This window comes from Coregonus lavaretus, assembly GCF_964263955.1.
Source record: "Coregonus lavaretus genome assembly, chromosome: 14".
NCBI lineage: Eukaryota > Metazoa > Chordata > Actinopteri > Salmoniformes > Salmonidae > Coregonus > Coregonus lavaretus.
This window is the reverse complement of record NC_140001.1, coordinates 20,213,982-20,227,344: the sequence shown is the minus strand read 5'-3', so window position 1 is coordinate 20,227,344 and position 13,363 is coordinate 20,213,982. Positions and strand designations below refer to the sequence as shown.

Below are 13,363 nucleotides of genomic sequence, written 5' to 3'. Positions count from 1 at the left end.
CACACCCTGGCTCGGGGACTCATTATGTTGAGCCAGGGTGTGTTCATTCTATGTTTTCTGTTTCTTTGGTGGGTGTTCTAGGTTGTCTATTTTCTATGTTTGCCGGTGTGACTCCCAATCAGAGGCAACGAGTGTCAGCTGTCGGCTGGTTGTCTCTGATTGGGAGCCATATTTAATCTGTCTGTTTTTCTTTCGGGTTGTGGGATTTTGTTCGTGTGTGTTCGTGTTGTACCATAGACGTCACGCATTCGTTGGTTATTGTTTTGTTCGTGTGAGCATTTAATAAATATAATATGTTCACTCGCAACGCTGCGCCTTGGTCTCCCTCATTAGACGATCGTGACAGAAAATCCCACCAGTACCAGACCAAGCAGCTTGAGGAGGAGAGAGGAAGGACCTGGGATCAGTGGAGTAGGAGTTTCGGCTGGGCCCCGCTAAGTGAAGAGAAGAGAGGCTGGTCTATGGAGCAATGGATCAAGAGCTTCGACTGGGTCAAGCCCATTGAGGAGCTGAGTGACGAGGGTTGGAGACAGAGGAGCGAGAGGTGGGCGAGAACGATGGAGGCCTGGCCCACGGGGAGGAGAGACCCCCAGAAAATTTTTAGGGGGGGGCTCACGACGTGGACGACGGGGCAGCAGGAGGCCGCGAGGGAGCGGTCCAGCGGGTGTGAAGAGGAGGCCGCCAGGTTAAGGGGGCCACTGGTCACAGAGGAGAGGGAAAGTGTGGAGGCACGGCGAGAGGTACTGGGGTGTGTTACCAGTCCGGTCCGGCCCGTTCCTGATCCCTGCGTAGGGCCAGTGGTGTGTGTCCCCAGTACGGTCCGGCCTGTTCCTGTTCCTCGCATCGAGCCTGTGGTGCGTGTCGTCAGCCCGGTCCGGCCCGTTCCTGCTCTCCGCACCAAGTCTGTGGTGCGCGTCGCCAGCCCGGCCCGGCCTGTTCCTGCTCCCCGCACCAAACCTGTGGTGCGCGTCGCCAGCCCGGTCCGGCCCGTTCCTGCTCTCCGCACCAAGTCTGTGGTGCGCGTCGCCAGCCCGGCCCGGCCTGTGCCTGCTCCCCGCACCAAACCTGTGGTGCGCGTCGCCAGCCCGGTCCGGCCCGTTCCTGCTCTCCGCACCAAGTCTGTGGTGCGCGTCGCCAGCCCGGCCCGGCCTGTTCCTGCTCCCCGCACCAAACCTGTGGTGCGCGTCGCCAGCCCGGCCCGGCCTGTTCCTGCTCCCCGCACCAAGTCTGTGGTGCGTTTCGTCAGCCCTGTCCGGCTCGTTCCTGCTCTCCGCACCAAGTCTGTGGTGCGCGTCGCCAGCCCATTCCGGTCCATTCCTGCTCCACGCACCAAGCCAGGGGTGTGTATCGTCAGTCCGGCTCCGGCCAGCGGGGCTAGACAGGACCAGGGGTACTTTGGGGGGTTGGAGAGGAAGTGGGGATCAAGCCCGGAGCCGGAGCCGCCGCCGAGCAGGAATGCCCACCCAGCCCTCCCCTGTTTTTGCTCGTATTTAGGCGCGGTCGCAGTCCGCGCCTTTAGGGGGGGGTACTGTCACACCCTGGCTCGGGGACTCATTATGTTGAGCCAGGGTGTGTTCATTCTATGTTTTCTGTTTCTTTGGTGGGTGTTCTAGGTTGTCTATTTTCTATGTTTGCCGGTGTGACTCCCAATCAGAGGCAACGAGTGTCAGCTGTCGGCTGGTTGTCTCTGATTGGGAGCCATATTTAATCTGTCTGTTTTTCTTTCGGGTTGTGGGATTTTGTTCGTGTGTGTTCGTGTTGTACCATAGACGTCACGCATTCGTTGGTTATTGTTTTGTTCGTGTGAGCATTTAATAAATAGAATATGTTCACTCGCAACGCTGCGCCTTGGTCTCCCTCATTAGACGATCGTGACATCCACCCTGGTGTTTTGTTTCCTTATACACATGCTCAGTGTCTGTCATATACAGTGCATTCGGAAAGTATTCAGAACCCTACCCTTTTTGCACAATTTGTTTTACGTTACAGCCTTATTCTAAAATGTATTAAATAAAACAATTCCTCATCAATCTACACACAATACCCCATATACCCCCAAAACTGTTTTGTAGAAATGTTTGTTTAAAAAATGGAAATATCACATTTACATAAGTATTCAGAACCTTTGCTATGAGACTCGAAATTGAGCTCAGGTGCATCCTGTTTCCATTGATAATCCTTGAGATGTTTCTACAACTTGATTGGAGTCCACCTGTGGTCAGTTCAATTGATTGGACATGATTTGGAAAGGCACACACCTGCCTAAAAAAGGTCCCACAGTTGACAGTGCATGTCAGAGGAAAAACCAAGCCATGAGGTCGAAGGAATTGTCCGTAGAGCTCCGAGACAGGATTGTGTCGAGGCACAGATCTGGCGAAGAGTACCAACAATTGGAGCATTGAAGGTCCACAAGAACACAGTGACCTCCATCATTCTTAAATGGAAGAAGTTTGGAACCACCAAGACTCTTCCTAGAGCTGGCCGCCCGGCCAAACTGTGGCAGGGACTGAGACTAGTCAGGATTGAGGGAAAGATTAACCGAGCAAAGTACAGAGAGATCCTTGATGAAAACCTGCTCCAGAGCGCTCAGGATCTCAGACTGGGGCGAAGGTTCACCTTCCAACAGGACAACAATCCTAAGCACACAGCCAAGGCAATGCAGGAGTGGCTTCGGGACAAGTCTCTGAATGTCCTTGAGTGGCCCAGCCAGAGCCCGGACTTGAACCCGATCGAACATCTCTGGAGACCTGACGCTCCCCATCAAACCTGACAGAGCTTGAGAGGATCTGCAGAGAAGAATGGGAGAAACTCCCCAAATACAGGTGTGCCAAGCTTGTAGCGTCATACCCAAGAAGCCTTGAGGCTGTAATCGCTGCCAAAGGTGCTTCAACAAAGTACTGAATAAAGGGTCTGAATACTTATGTAAATTAAATATTTTAGTTTTTTTTTATAAACTTGTTTTTGCTTTGTCATTATGGGGTATTGTGTGTAGACAAGGATTATTTAAAAAAAATCAATTTTAGAATAAGACTGTAACGTAACAAAATGTGGAAAAAGTCAAGGGGTCTGAATACTTTCCGAATGCACAGTAGATAGGCGTGTTAATGAGGCCTACGATCTGAATGAATCACACAATGTTTACGTTTTCATTTTTGATTGAGTAACATGTTAATGTGACGGCTATTAACTCAATCATTAAGTGTTAAATAGATTTATTCACCAAATTAACATTTAACTAACATTTAGATACGCCCCAAAAGACAATTTGAAAAGATATGGACTCCTATAGGCCTACCGCTTGGCTTCTGTGCTTTCTATTACACCACATGCAGGCCATTATATTTCAGGTCTCGGTCAACAGAGGACCGTTTCACATTGAATTTTCGACTCACAAAACAGCCTATAGTTTCGAACAATGCAAACAATGCATAAGTTCAACAACCAGCAGGCTGTACATACCCATATCTATGATTCTACATGTTATTGGACTCTGCAGACCTACAACAATGAAATAGAAACTTGACCTGTTGTTTACATTGAAGGCAATATTAGAAAAGCTCTAATAACAAGTCATTAAAACAGGTCTATAGATATGAATTAATTTAATTACCATTCATTACAGAAGCATACAATTTGCTATTTTTGCAAGCCTACCTTGTTGCTAAAATGTGGCTACCACTGCGTTTTAATCAGACAAATTCCTTTTCTTATTTCCTCGACAAACATAACCTGTTTTTTCATGATTTTGTTACTTTGTAACAAATCGAGGTCAATTTTTATATTAGTGGTTACAAGTACCAAGCTTACAGAGCCATGGTCGCGTGACCAGGAGAGAATGTCAGTCCATGGGGCGGATCCAGCACAGACTAGACAAGGTTATCTAAAAGTAATTTTGCCATTTAATCACTTGCCATCCGATTAGACTAACACTAGATAAATACAACTAAATAGGTAAAACAAAAAGACCAAAAGTATATGACAGTTAACACATTTTATTGAGCTCATGTCAAATACACATTGGATAAACAAATTGTTAAAAACAACAAACAAGGGGGTTAAGGTGAGATATCAGGATTACCTGGATAAACACCATTGAGATTATCTGAGTTTATTGCTTCAATGTTTTAAATGCACTGAGTCTCTTCTGCAATAAAGTGATTAACGGTCTGAGGAGGTGATTAGGTTAGCAAATCTAGAGGAAAAAGGTAATTTATGAGTCATAAAGCCTACATAGTACCATAAATTGTACACCATGTCACATCCAATCATATGAATACATGCATTTGTAAGCAATCCCAGCATAGCTAATTTGTTAGCAAGTCAACCTGCGAACCTACGAACATGATTGCATGTATCATTAGTTGTATATAAGGTGATTGTGAGGATGGGACACTTGGTGAGAACCTAATAATGAGAAGAACTGGCATTCACGTGTTTTAAATTCTTCAAGCACAACAAACAAATTGCATAAGAAACCTGATATAAAGTACAAAAACTGTTCAGCAGCAGATATAAAATCAAGTTAATTTACAGTAGTGACATCTTACATCATTGCAACCCTGTACATGTGACTATTAAACTTTAAATCTAATCTATATTTTTCCAAAATAAAAACACTAATATCGAATCCCAGGTAGGAAATGGAGGGAAATATTTGCTGGTAGGTTTCACACATTCATTCCTCTTACGACCTTTCAGAAAAAATAAAATAAGAAAGTGTCTGACCAACCAAATCTCTTGAATGGCAAAAGAAGGGGTGCAAAAGCCTTTTGCTGAACTGCCTATTTTCCTTCTGAAGCCATGTCGTTTACCTGGATGGAAGAGACGAAAAACACAACATTACAAAATAATGACTGCATTCCTTTCAATAGCAACAAGACTGAGTAAAACCCTAATTCTAGGTGTATGTTGCTTACTCACCCTAGAACTTTGTCATTGAGTCTGGGTTCTAGTCAAATGCCATCTCCTGGCTTTTCCGTACACAGTGAGCCACCTTTCTCTTGAACCCACAGCACAAACTCCATTTCACAATCTCAATAGCACAGTTGTCATTGTCACTTTGACATAGGTTTTGGATGTACTTGGCTATTGTAACACACAAAGTCTGTGTTAAATACATTTATTATTACAACTCACCGCAGCATCCACATTAGCAGGCGAATCACTGTTTGGGTCGGCCAGCATGGAGATTACACTGACAATAATCGTCTCTACAGTGTGAATTGGAAGCCAACGTTCCTCTGGCTTCTCATAGCCAAACTTGTCCTCTCCTGGCTCATGCAGAATTGAGATACAGTGGGGAGAACAAGTATTTGATACACTGCCGATTTTGCAGGTTTTTCTATTTACAAAGCATGTAGAGGTCTGTAATTTTATCATAGGTACACTTCAACTGTGAGAGACGGAATCTAAAACAAAAATCCAGAAAATCACAGTGTATGATTTTTAAGTAATTAATTTGCATTTTATTGCATGACATAAGTATTTGATACATCAGAAAAGCAGAACTTAATATTTGGTACAGAAACCTTTGTTTGCAATTACAGAGATCATATGTTTCCTGTAGGTCTTGACCAGGTTTGCACACACTGCAGCAGGGATTTTGGCCCACTCCTCCATACAGACCTTCTCCAGATCCCTCAGGTTTCGGGGCTGTCGCTGGGCAATACGGACTTTCAGCTCCCTCCAAATATTTTCTATTGGGTTCAGGTCTGGAGACTGGCTAGGCCACTCCAGGACCTTGAGATGCTTCTTACGGAGCCACTCCTTAGTTGCCCTGGCTGTGTGTTTCGGGTCGTTGTCATGCTGGAAGACCCAGCCACGACCCATCTTCAATGCTCTTACTGAGGGAAGGAGGTTGTTGGCCAAGATCTCGCGATACATGGCCCCAACCATCCTCCCCTCAATACGGTGCAGTCGTCCTGTCCCCTTTGCAGAAAAGCATCCCCAAAGAATGATGTTTACACCTCCATGCTTCACGGTTGGGATGGTGTTCTTGGGTTGTACTCATCCTTCTTCTTCCTCCAAACACGGCGAGTGGAGTTTAGACCAAAAAGCTCTATTTTTGTCTCATCAAACCACATGACCTTCTCCCATTCCTCCTCTAGATCATCCAGATGGTCATTGGCAAACTTCAGATGGGCCTGGACATGCGCTGGCTTGAGCAGGGGGACCTTGCGTGCGCTGCAGGATTTTAATCCATGACGGCGTAGTGTGTTACAAATGGTTTTCTTTGAGACTGTGGTCCCAGCTCTCTTCAGGTCATTGACCAGGTCCTGCCGTGTAGTTCTGGGCTGATCCCTCACCTTCCTCATGATCATTGATGCCCCACGAGGTGAGATCTTGCATGGAGCCCCAGACCGAGGGTGATTGACCGTCATCTTGAACTTCTTCCATTTTCTAATAATTGCGCCAACAGTTGTTGCCTTCTCACCAAGCTGCTTGCCTATTGTCCTGTAGCCCATCCCAGCCTTGTGCAGGTCTACAATTTTATCCCTGATGTCCTTACACAGCTCTCTGGTCTTGGCCATTGTGGAGAGGTTGGAGTCTGTTTGATTGAGTGTGTGGACAGGTGTCTTTTATACAGGTAACCTGTTCAAACAGGTGCAGTTAATACAGGTAATTAGTGGAGAACAGGAGGGCTTCTTAAAGAAAAACGAACAGGTCTGTGAGAGCCGGAATTCTTACTGGTTGGTAGGTGATCAAATACTTATGTCATGCAATAAAATGCAAATTAATTACTTAAAAATCATACAATGTGATTTTCTGGATTTTTGGATTCAGTCTCTCACAGTTGAAGTGTACCTATGATAAAAATAACAGACCTCTACATGCTTTGTAAGTAGGCAAACCTGCAAAATCGGCAGTGTATCAAATACTTGTTCTCCCCACTGTACATACGTCGCCATTCTTTGCCAATAAGGAAGAGATGAAAAGTCATTATATACATTAGTAAACATGGTAGGAGACACATAAAATATTATGGCGCTAGGTTTAGTAGGGCTCATAAAGTGTTAAGTGTGTTTACCATTAGGATGCCAGATTTCATTGATGAACTTCATCTTGGGAGGCCGTAGAGGATAATCATAGGGAAAGGTCAGGTATGCTTTAAAAAAAAACTCCTTCGCTGTAATGGAGAGAACAGAGAAAGCAAAGCAGTCATCATCCCCATCTCAGAATACTTTTAAAAGATGTACTCCTCTTCTTTCAGAATACCAACCTATGTTCACAATCAGACATTCTCAAATGTCTTAACTTACAAGAGGGTGTCTTGTGGCCCTATGATGACAACCTCCCATTTGTATATATCCTCATCGTCTATTAAGCCAGCTGAAAAGCCCTCCACTGGGTTCTTGTTGAGTTCTGAAATAGAAATACAATGTAACAAAATGCACTAAACTAACAAAAAAACACAAAAGAACAGTGAAATGTTGTGTAGACAATGAGTGACAGGTACCTATTGTCAGTGTGGTCAAATGAAAAGGTGGACTGTAAGTTGCAGCCCATATCCGGTGCACATAATTGGACAATCCATTGGCTGAAATAATGTGCATGGTGTCTGACAACCTCCGATATTAAGAAAAGGTAAGTAAAACCTATTTACTAAAATACAGAAGGGGAAGGGGTTAGTTTACAATGGAATTAAAACGTGTATATCAGGGTTTTATTTGAGCCCCCCCACCCCCAAAAAAAACACACACCAGGAAATCAGTTCCAAGTATTCCCAACTGTTCCCACACATAGAGACACATATGTGATTGCATACAAATGTAAGCAGGGTTTGAAATTATTATGTTTTTGTCAAATATATCTGTTAGGGCTTCTTGTGTCAATTTGCAGTCTACAAATTATTTGTAATTACACTACATGACCAAAAGTATTTGGACACCTGCTCGTTGAACATCTCATTCCAAAATCAAGGGCATTAATATGGATTTGGTCCCCCTTTTGCTGCTATAACAGCCTCCACTCTTCTGGAAAGGCTTTCCACTAGATGTTGGAACATTGTTGCGGGGACTTGCTTCCATTCAGCCACAAGAGCATTAGTGAGGTCAGGCACTGATGTTGGGCTATTAGGCCTGGCTCGCAGTCGGCGTTCCAATTCATCCCAAAGGTGTTCGGTAGGGTTGAGGTCAGGGCTCTGTGCAGGCCAGTCAAGTTCTTCACACCGATCTCGACAAACCATTTTTCTATAGACCTCGCTTTGTGCACGGGGGCGTTGTCATCCTGAAACAGGAAACGGCCTTCCCCAAACTGTTGCCACAAAGTTGGAAGCACAGAATCATCTAGAATGTCATATTATGATCTAGCATTAAGATTTCCCTTCACTGGAACTAAGGGGCCTAGCCCGAACCATGAAAAACAGCCCCAGACCATTACTCCTCCTCCACCAAACTTTACAGTTGGCACTACGCATTGGGGTAGGTAGCGTTCTCCTGGCATCCGCCAAATCCAGATTTGTCCTTTCGGACTGCCAGATGGTGAAGCGTGATTCATCACTCCAGAGAACGCGTTTCCACTGCTCCAGAGACCAATGGCGGCGAGCTTTACACCACTCCAACCAACGCTTGACGTTGCACATGGTGATTTTAGGCTTGTGTGTGGCTGCTCTGCCATGGAAACCCATTTCATGAAGCTCCCGACAAACAGTTATTGTGCTGACATTGCTTCCAGAGGCAGTTTGGAACTCGGTAGTGAGTGTTACAACCGAGGACAGAAGATTTTTATGCGCTTCAGCGGTCCCGTTCTGTGAGCTTGTGTGGCCTACCACTTCGCGGCTGAGCCGTTGTTGCTCCTAGACTTTCCACTTCACAATAACAGCACTTACAGTTGACCAGTGCTGCTCCAGCAGGGCAGAAATTTTACAAACTGACTTGTTGGAAACGTGGCATCCTTTGAAGGTGCCACGTTGACAGTCACTGAGCTCTTCAGTAAGGCAATTCTACTGCCAATGTTTGTCTATGGCGATTGCATGGTTGTGTGCTCGATTTTATACACCTGTCAGCAACGGGTGTGGCTGAAATAGCCGAATCCACTAATTTGAAGTGGTGTCCACATACTTTTGTATATATAGTATATGTTCTGGCCCCCCGACCATGCGCTCAAGAAGAAAATCGGCCGGCGGCTGAATCTAGTTGATGATCCCTGGTGTATATGCTAGCTGTTAACAGCTAATGGAGTTTGCTACCGTGATGCCATTGCCAGAACCGGCTAATAATTATGTGATGTTCCCACCACTGATAGAAGAGGCAGTGAAGTCTAAGGATTTCTATATCAAGGAGGGAGGGTCTTACAGCCTCCGTGAAGACCATCCTTACTGTCACCAGGTCCAAGGTCAACTCCACATCACTGGGACACCTGCTTCTTCGTTGTGTGAACCACCAAAGCCTCCATCACCATCTCAATCCAGTGTGACGACCTCTGGCAGACTCCTATTGCTCCTTCTGTCAGTGCCGTTTTTCAGGGAAGCCAATGGTCCAAAGATATATTCCACATAGTTCATACACACACAAACTAGGCTCCCAGAATAGGTTATATTACATGCAAATTTTGCTCAAAGCAGCCAACTAAAGTAATGTCGTTAACTTTATCATGGGCACAGTGAGAATGTATATCTGTGATGTTTAAATGATGTCTTACCCCCTGTGTCTTACTTGCTAAAGGCCCCGGTCATCCCTGCCTGTACCTGACATTGTTGAAAAACAAGTGAACAATGAATGAAGATCATACACAAACAATAGGCTTCAAGTTTTGCTCAAATTAGCCAACTAAAGTAATGTAGTTAACGTAAGTTCAATCACAAAGAATGGTCTGAGTGCATCTCCTCAGTTTCATTCAGTAGTACAACACAATTCATATTGCATTTTATCATGGGAACAGTGGGAATTTATATCTGTGATGTTTACATTATGTCTTACCCCCAGAGTGAGAGTACATCACTTCTAGAAGATCTCCTTGCTGCGGGTGACGTTGATCATGCACTGCTTCTTGTGGGGTGAGCCTTATGTTCCGCATGATGTCTAAAACATTGGGAAAAGGGGACATAAAGTTAAAATTTCGATGCATCTACAAATTGATATGTCAAGTGATAAAATCCCAAGTTATCAATTAAAAGTTCATGGGAAAACTGCACTTGTCCTCGTGAAAATGACAGTTTATTAAATATTCTATAGCTGTAATGTCATCAATCAAATCAAACTTTATTTATATAGAACATTTCTTACAACAAATGCATTCCAAGGTGTTCAAAGTCATGAATTGAAAGGCATGTGGCACTTAACATCCTTCCTCTTGGCAGGTCTCTATAGGTGACCAGGGGATTCTCCCTACCACATGCGAATGCCCCCGTGGAACTCATAAGTGTAGCCATGCGGCGGCATTGGCGATTTTTGCGGTTCACAATATTGGCTGTATGGATGTGGAATGCAAGTGGAGGAGGCCAGTCGTGCCCAACCAGGTGGAGTCAGTGGAAGACCTGTACCCGGCTGAAGTCTACAACCTTCTGTCCAGAGAGCCCACAGAGAAGGATCTTCAATGTCTAAGGAACCGTCTCCGGGGCATGTTCAGTGGAATGGCATGTCTTCTTGAACCTGAGCCAGAACAACTGCTACCCTCCCTGTCTGTACCGGTCATTGTTAAAAAACAAGGGCACCTGGGGCATGCAGGCATCCTGGCTGGCATGGCGCTCTCGGTGGAGCAGCAGGAGGCTATACGGCAGGCAACAGTTGGACAGCGCACCAACCCCAACTCGCACACCATCAGGAGAGGGAGGTTGACGGCCAGCCAATTTGGAGCAGTGGTTAGGGCCAAGCACGTTTCTCCGTCGCTGCTAAAAAGGTTCCTCAGATCACAGTCATTGGATGGGGTGTCTGTAAAGTGGGGCACAGATAACAAAGAGGAGGACATCAAGGCATGCATTCAAAATGGCTACAGGGATGGATGTGCAGGAGTCAGGACTTTGGGTCACGGGGTCTGGGATCCTGGGTGCCTCACCAGATGGTCTGGTGGGCACCACAGCAGTGATGGATGTCAAGTGTCCGTATGGTGCAAGGGACCTTACGATTGAATAGGCAGTGAAGTTGAAGAATTTCTATATCCAGGAGGAGGGAGGGTCTTACAGCCTCCATGAAGACCATCCTTACTGGCACCAGGTCCAAGGGCAGCTCCACATCACTGGAAGGGACACTTGCTTCTTCATTGTGTGGACTACCAAAGCCTCCATCACCATTACCATCCAGCGTGACGACCTCTGGCAGACTCATGTTGCTGGACTAGAGGAGTTTTTCAAGGACCACATGCTCTCAAAGTTGGCACTGCTACAGTGATCATCTGTATATCTTGTAAATCATTTTTGCACAAATCAGTTTTTGTTCTTAGTTTGAGGTTTTATTCCAATCAGTTTTTTGGGGGAGCTTCCTTTTCTGGTAAATGCAGGATGGGAGAGACATCACTTACAGCAGATCTCTTTGCTGAGGGCGGCGTTGATCATGCACTGCTTCTTGTGGGGTGAGCCTGATGTTCCGCATGTCACGGCTTGTGTCTAAAACATGGGGAAAAGGGGACATAAAGTCAAAATGTTGATGCATCTATAAATTCAATGTTTTACACAATATTGTAACATATTTGATGAGTTACTGACCTGTTCGTCCACAGGCTAGATGTGCTGTAGTCTCCACAACTGGACGCTCACGCTCGGATCACACTGCCACAGGATGTCCATGCACCAGATGGCCTGAGGGATGCACTCCTGTTGGACTGGAAAACAAAGATAAATTTGATTTGGTGGGTCTTTTTCAATGCTGTATCAACATCTTTATCTGGACAGAAAATGATTTTTTTTATCATAACACAAACCCACCTTGGACAATTTGAAAGGGGTCCCTCAACATCCAACCCTCATACCTCATTGTTTGTTCTTGTTTTTCTTTCCCAATTAACAGCTACTTCTCTGATGAGTGGGTCTTGGAGGTTTACAAGTGTGCAACAAGTCTGCACCAGCACATTACTATAACAGATAAGGTGGGATGAATCTAAGAATTTTGAAATATTTTGGTCGAGCATTTGCCCTCTCAACATGGATCCTGTTTCTCGCTATGTATTTTTTTTAGATGTATCTCACTCTCTGTGAACCTTGCGTGGTTCAGGAATGGAGGAATTTTCACAGTGACTCCAGCAGGCATCAAGCTCTGGATCATGCCAAAATCATGTCTCCAGACGTGAAGATCTTCTCAAACCCCGACTTCTGGACAATAGCTTTGTCCGACATAGATCCTGGATAAAGATCACTGCAGTATGTTATCACCGCATTGAACAGTACACAGAGTAGGATTGCTTCTGCAGATCCATCAGACATGGAGTAGCAACTTCTATGTCAGTACAGTCAATGACCATCCTGCAGTTTTTGCTGGACCCCTGAAAAGACACAGGCAAGCACGTCTGGTTCTTCTCCTGTCTTGGAACATTTACATTTTAGTCATTTAGCAGACACTCTTATCCAGAGCGACTTACAGTTAGTGAGTGCATACATTTTCATACTGGCCCCCCGTGGGAAACGAACCCACAACCCTGGCGTTGCAAGCGCCATGCTCTACCAACTGAGCTACAGGGGATCTTCATGATGCTAATGGCAAAAAAGCTTGTGGATGACGTGAATGAAAGTGATGGTAACATTGCTGACAGTGCTTGCACTACAATTGAATAGTTGAGCCAGGTGCAAGTTGGTGTAGCTGTGAGGCAACTTCATAAGCGCCATAAACCTCAAATGACAGCATCTCGACCCTCCACTTGGCAGTCCTTGTAACATTCCAAGTATTCAACAACGATGCATGTCTTTGTCTGGAAGTCCTGTTTCCATACTAAGTAATGTACTTTATCAGGAAGCTGAATACCTGTTGCAGGTATACAGCTGGTTCTGTAGAACCTTCAACTGCGCTAATGTTTCCTCAAGATGCACCTCAGTGAGAACATTCTGCAACTGTGCAGACAGCAGCCTCCTACATTCTTTAGCGGCCGAGGGGCCTGGAACTTCATAGTCTGCCATGGTGGATGTGTCTGGATCTTCCTCTTCTGCCATGGTGGATGAACTACCTTTTCTGGTAAATACAGGGCCATTTCTCTTTCCCAATGGAAAATGTCAACTGCAGACCTGAGTGTTGTCACTGGGTTTCCGGTCCGCCAGTCTGAAAGACAAAATAAAAGTTACTTTTACTAACTAGCTAGGTTGATTACTAAAATGGTAACATCTTTATTTAAATACCATAACCCACAGACTTGACCATAGTAATGGTAAAATAGACTGGCTTTGGTCTGTCTGCACATCTATGTGGATGGGATATTTCTGCTTGGATGGAGAAATTATCTGGAA

The 13,363-nt window shown here is 45.2% G+C and overlaps 1 pseudogene across 1 annotated transcript; it reads right to left on the bottom strand.

Moving 5' to 3' along the window:
• Positions 1–4,948: 4,948 nt before the first annotated feature.
• On the bottom strand, positions 4,949–13,072 carry LOC311140937 (ubiquitin-conjugating enzyme E2 G1-like; annotated as a pseudogene). Its single transcript has 8 exons — positions 12,997–13,072; positions 11,690–11,754; positions 11,455–11,539; positions 9,918–10,019; positions 7,260–7,362; positions 7,028–7,126; positions 5,137–5,320; positions 4,949–5,029 (listed from the first exon to the last, which is right to left on the bottom strand). The product of its transcript is annotated as a ubiquitin-conjugating enzyme E2 G1-like (transcript).
• Positions 13,073–13,363: the final 291 nt, after the last annotated feature.